The 6,162-nt window shown below is 43.9% G+C and overlaps 1 pseudogene; it reads left to right on the top strand.

Annotated features, from left to right (window-relative positions):
* The first annotated feature begins 2,236 nt into the window (after positions 1-2,236).
* LOC114909303 (uncharacterized) lies at positions 2,237-2,355 on the top strand (annotated as a pseudogene).
* The last annotated feature ends 3,807 nt before the right edge of the window (positions 2,356-6,162 follow it).

Genomic DNA, 6,162 nt, shown 5'->3' with positions numbered 1-6,162 from the left:
AATCTTTGGCGTATCTGGGAAAATTGAACAAGCCATGGGAGACTTTGCTAGGATGGGGACACCAGTGTAAACACCTTAATGTAAGAGTGGACAAAGAAAAGAGAGAAATTCCAAAGTATGCTATTAACAAAAGGCATGAATTTGAATGTTTTAAAAGAAGTGAAAATGGAACTAGGGTATGAAGGTTTTCAGGAAAATGTAACCTGAGACTTAGGTGGATAGTGGGACGTAATGACCGAACAGAGTGTGGCTATGCCTCTGTGTGCCAACGGTACCTATTTAAATGGCTCTGAGGTTCAGGAAACTTGTTTAACAGAGCCATGCACTTTCCGACTCAGCACTGGGCGGTACCACATATGCTCACTTATGAGGATCAGTCCATAGCCATAGCAGATCATTTTTGCTTATGTGGTGAGGGTCAACTTACGGCAACGTTATGAAAACAATGGAATGGGTTCTATGCCCAGGTAATGCTTGCTCAAGAAATCACAGTCATGAAATGGGAGATATTTGATAGGGATATGACAATTTAGGAGCCCATGAGGACCCAAGGAAAAAGAGGTAAGAGGGCTTTTACCCCTGACCCCAACATTCCTGATCCTAGGAATCTTATGCAGGATGTATCTGCCGGACCGGGTTGTGGCTTTCATGTGTTGAGAGAAAGACAGACTCAAGTCAATCGTTACTCCCAGAATCTTAACCAAAGAGGCAGGCGAAATGAGTGAGTTGTCCAGTTTGATCGATAGATCATGACAGGCGTACAGGCCAGCTGGGAGGTAAAGAATCTCTGTTTTGGAGATGTTGAGTTGGAGGTGGTGATCAGACATCCATGAAGAGATGTCCGAGAGGCAGGCAAGAATGTGTGCGGAAATGTCTGACGCACCAGGTGGAAAGGAGAGGAAGAGCTGGATATCATCAGCATAGCAGTGGTACTTAAATCCATGGGAGGCTATGACCGGACCGAGGGAGGAGGTGTAGATCGAGAAAGGAAGAAGACCCAATACCGAGCCCTGCAGGACACCAGTTGAGAAAAACAGAGGAGAAGAACGAGAGCTCCACCAGACCACTTAATAGGATCTGTCAGATAGGTAGGACTCAAACCATCTTAGTGCCACACCTTTGATTCCAAGCTTATTAAGAGAGGAGAGTACAATCCGGTGGTTGACCGTGTCGAATGCTGCAGACAGATCAAGGAGGATGAGGACCAAGGAGAGGGAGGCAGCTCTAGCGGCTTGGAGAGCATCAGACACCGCCAGAAGGGCCATCTCAGTGGAGTGACTAACTTTGAAACCAGACTGATAACCATCAAGGAGATGGTTTCAGGTGAGGAAATCAGACAGTTGATCACAGGCCGCCCACTCTAGGGTTTTAGATAGGAAGGAGAGGAGAGAGGGAAACAGCCAGAGGCGAGCGAGGAGTTGATGATCTTAGAGAGGAAGATGGAGAGTTGCAGGGGGATGTTCTGTAGGAGTGATGATGGGATTGGGTCAAGCGAGCAGGTGGTGGCTCTGCACAATATCAGGAGGTCAGAGATTTCAGATTCGGAGAGCGGCTTGAATTTGAAGAGTATAGCTTTGCAGAGAGATCCAGCGCGAACCGGGCAGGTTGATACTGAGAAATTGTCAGTGATTGCTTTGACTTTGACTCTGAAAAACAAAGCAAAGTTTTCAGCAAAGACAGAAGAGGGAGGAGGAGGTAGCGGGGGACACAGAAGGGATGAGAAGATGGCATAGAGTCTGTGTGGTTTTTTAGATGAAGACTATTTTGTTGGTGGAAGAAGGGTTAGGATTTTAACTGAAGCGACAGCAGAGTGAAAAGCAACTAAGAGTGACTGGTAGGCATCCAGGTCCGATGGAGTTTTGGAATTACGCTATCTTCGCTATGCAGCCCGCAGTTTAGCTTTGCAAGATTTCATTGGATTTTAATTCTTCCTCATGTTTAACACTTTTTTGTTTTCCCTTGACTTTTGGAGTTTATTTATAATTATATATTCTTCTATTTCTTTTCATTTTGTTTTTTTGGGTGATTTTAATGTATGATGTTGATTGCTGATACTGAAAGTCATGAGTACTTTTCATTGCAGTCTCATGAGTTTTTTACAAGAGAGAGGCAAAAGTGTGCTCTGCTTCATATGGCCAAAGCCCAAGTGCGTGAAGCATGCTCAGGCACTCTTTTTGTGCTCGTTTCTCGGGGGGGGGTGCAGCTACAAGTGGGGCGCACACGGTACTCATACTCGCTTTACGGCCATACCACCCTGAATACGCCCGATCTCATTCAATCTCGGAAGCTACGCAGCTTTGGGCCTGGTTAGTACTTGGCTGGGAGAGCGCCTGGGAATACCAGGTGCTGTAAGCTTTTCCTTTTTCTTTCGCACGTGAGGAGCAGCTTTCTGCCACATCTCACTTTTTCAGGCTCCAACCAGGGGTCCTACCTGGGGGCTTAGGAGAAGGGCGACTATTGTCTGGAAACACTCCTCAATATATTTCATTTCTGCAGTATTTCATTGGATTTTAATTCTTCCTCGTGTTTAACACTTTTTCTGCCTTGACTTTCAGAGTTTATTTATAATTATATGTTCTTCTATTTCGGGGGTGCGGTGGCGCAGTGGGTTGGACCACAGTCCTGCTCTCCAGTGGGTCTGGGGTTCGAGTCCCGCTTGGGGTGCCTTGCGATGGACTGGTGTCCCATCCTGGGTGTGTCCCCTCCCCCTCTGGCCTTACGCCCTGTGTTACTGGGTAGGCTCTGGTTCCCCGCAACCCTGTATGGGACAAGCGGTTCCGAAAGTGTGTGTGTGTGTGTGTGTGTGTGTGTGTGTGTGTGTGTGTGTGTGTGTGTGTGTTCTTCTATTTTGTTTATTTACAGGTTTTAGCTTCACATGTCATACATACTGTACATAAGTGTAATTTAGTAACGCAAAGCCTTTTCTCTGTTTATAAAAGAAATTAATTATAAGAACACTATTAATTATTATAAGAACACCAGGGAGGTGCGGTGGTGCAGTGGGTTGGACTGGGTCCTGCTTTTCGGTGGGTGTGGGGTTCAAGTACCGCTTGGGGTGCTTTGCGACGGACTGGCGTCCCGTCCTGGGTGTATCCCCTCCACCTCCAGCCCTACACCCTGTGTTGCCGGATTAGGCTCCCTGTGACCCTGTATGGGACACGTGGTTCAGACAATGTGTGTGTTTGTTTGTTCATCCATTCATTCAGGAAAACTTAAAGGAATCAAAAAATTTTCCTGTCAAATTTAGATAAATTCAATTGATCTGTATTTAGCGTTATAAGATTTTTCTCACACGCCCGCAGTCTGAACTGCTTGTCCCATATGGGGTTGCAGGAAGCCAGAGCCTAACCCAGGAACACAGGGTGAAGGGGACACCCCCAGGATGGGACACCCATCCATTGCAAGGCACCCCAAGTGGGACTCGAACCCCAGACCTACCGGAGAGCAGGACCTGGTCCAACCCACTGCACCACCACACCCCCCTGTAAGGTTTTTCTTAAAAAATAATTCATGGCTCAGGAACAAGACACTGGTGCAGTGTAAATCTGTAAGTCAGAAAAGTACATGATAGTTTTTTGGTGAAAACTGTGTTGTCAGTAATTTATCTCAACATTTTCAGTGATAATTTATACTTTGATGTGTCTGTTTTCAAACATCACACAATCCCAGAAAATTACAGTCAGAATGAAGAGGTAAGTATAAAATGAAAATCCTGGATCATGTGACCTCCTGCTAATGTTCCTCAGAATATTTCTGAGATCAGGTGGCTGGTAGTTGTTACGCTGAACCTTGTTACCTTCTCAATCTGCCTTCAACCTGGGTTGTGGTTTGTTTCAGCTCTGACTTTTTCAGTGTCTGCTGTCATTACCATGAGCCTCACATATAAGCTCACATCTGTTTGTACAAAGCTCATGACTGTGTGTTTTCATCAGGACAGGTAACCAGAGGCAGGAGGCAGAGAGTTGTTTGCATCAAGCCTCTGTGAAATACAGAACAGAAATGTTTGCGGAAACCATAGACTGAGGTGACTGCACTGTAACACAGTCATTAGCAGGGTGGCACAGTGGTGCGGGTGTGATGTGGGTTTGAATCTGTTTCATTGTGTATAGAGTTTCTATGCTCTCCCTATGTTTGGGTTTCCTTCCACAACTCCAAAGACATGTGTTTTAAACAAACAGATAACTCTGAATTGCCCATAGTCTGTGCATGTGTGAATGAACGTGTCTATGTGTGATTGCTGTGGGATGGATTGGCAAACCATTCAGAATCAGAATCAGAATCAGAATCAGAATCAGAACGAGCTTTATTGCCAAGTATGTTCGCACATACAAGGAATTTGTCTTGGTGACAGGAACTTCCACAGCACAGACAGAATGACAGTGACAAGACAGGTGAGAAGATAGAGTATGTGAACAAGGGATAAAAAATATTTAAAAATATAAAGTACGCAATATACAAAAATAGTCACTAGATACAAATGCAAGGGAGTGTGAGTGAGAGATATGATGTGATAAATAGTTATAAATATAAATATAAATAGCATTATGTATTGCATTGGTTTACTCTCTAGGGGAGAGATTTAGGTGTTCATGAGGTAGATGGCCTGAGGAAAGAAACTTTTCTTATGCCTGGCTGTCCTGGTGCTCGGTGCTCTGTAGCGCCGGCCAGATGGCAAGGGTTCGAAGAGGAAGTGGCCTGGATGTGAGGGGTCTAGAATGATTTTGCTAGCTCTTTTACTGACTCTGGACGAGTACAGTTTTTGGAGAGCTGGGGGGGATGTGCCGATGATTCTTCCAGCAGTCCGAACTATCTGCTGCAGTCTTCTGATGTCTGACTTCGTAGCTGAGCCGAACCAGACAGTTATAGAAGTGCAGAGGACGGACTCAATGACTGCGGAGTAGAGTCAGAGTGTACCCTGCCATACATCCTATGTTTCTGGAATCTGTTTGGACCACTAGGACCTTGCACTAGATAAGCAGATACTGATAATGGCACAATACTGAAGACGGATGTATTTGCTGTGGAATTTACCCAAATTCTCTTTCTATGATGTTGAACTATGTGCTCAACTGAAAGTAGATGAAATATATCAAGAATTCCTTTTACAGTTCCATTAAGAAACTGATTTCCTTCAGTTGACTCCAGTGGTGTATCAACTAGTTCTGCATATTAACTTATACTGGTGGAAGCTTCAGATAGTTCTTAAGCTCTAATTCATAACAATTAAACAGGAATCAATTAACACTTATGAAAATGATTTAGGAGTGTAAAAATGACATTGTTCCATTCAGCACATCACCATCAAAAGTGGAGAAACATTGTTCTCATGATGTTAACACATTCTCTTCAACATCCATTGAACCCACCAGTATGTTACACCACAATGTACCAGCTCCTGCTTTGGGCTATAATGATACATTTACATTTATTTATTTAGCAGATGCTTTTCTCCAAACCGACTTCCAATGAACCCTGTGTAGCATTATCAGCCTACACACCTTATTCACTGCTAGATACACTACTTACAGTGAGTCACTCATCCATACATTATGTCCCTAAACTGTCAGAACTTCCTCTTGTCTGCTGGCCTCTACTATCAAGAATCATTCACTGTTATAAAATTCTGCACCAAAAGGTATTTAACCGTGTCTCCATTCCTTGAGACTCTCCTGGTTTTCTGTAGATGTCCACATTAAATTCAAGACTCTGTCATGGTCTAAAAGCTCATCAAAGGACTATGAAACCTACACCTTCTTTTTGTCGAGCCCAGCAAGACAGCTATGTTTTTTTTCTTTCTTCCCACCTACTCATTCTCTTTACAATAGGGTTCAAAATTGAAAGCTTGTCATTTCTGAGTCCAGCATGGTATAATTTACTCCATCTGTCCCTCAGGGCAAGCCTTGGATAGTTCAACCACTAATAAGGTACGTGAGCTGGGTTTAGACCCTTGTGAGAAAGGTTGGTTTTACCCTACCGAAGATGTGTTGCTGCAATAGCAATAGTAACAGTAATCCCTCATGGCAGATGGAGTAAATTCTAGCATTCAAAAAGCATCTCAGAATTTCTCTTTTAGTTCCATTTTCCTTATGAACACTTGATGAGTTAGTGTTTCATCATGAGTTCCTTTTGTCTACCAATTTTCTTGTTTGTCTGTCACTTCGA

This window comes from Scleropages formosus, chromosome 21 (assembly GCF_900964775.1).
Source record: "Scleropages formosus chromosome 21, fSclFor1.1, whole genome shotgun sequence".
NCBI classification, from domain to species: domain Eukaryota; kingdom Metazoa; phylum Chordata; class Actinopteri; order Osteoglossiformes; family Osteoglossidae; genus Scleropages; species Scleropages formosus.
Note: the sequence above shows the minus strand (reverse complement) of the source record. Positions and strands in the feature narration are given on the sequence as shown.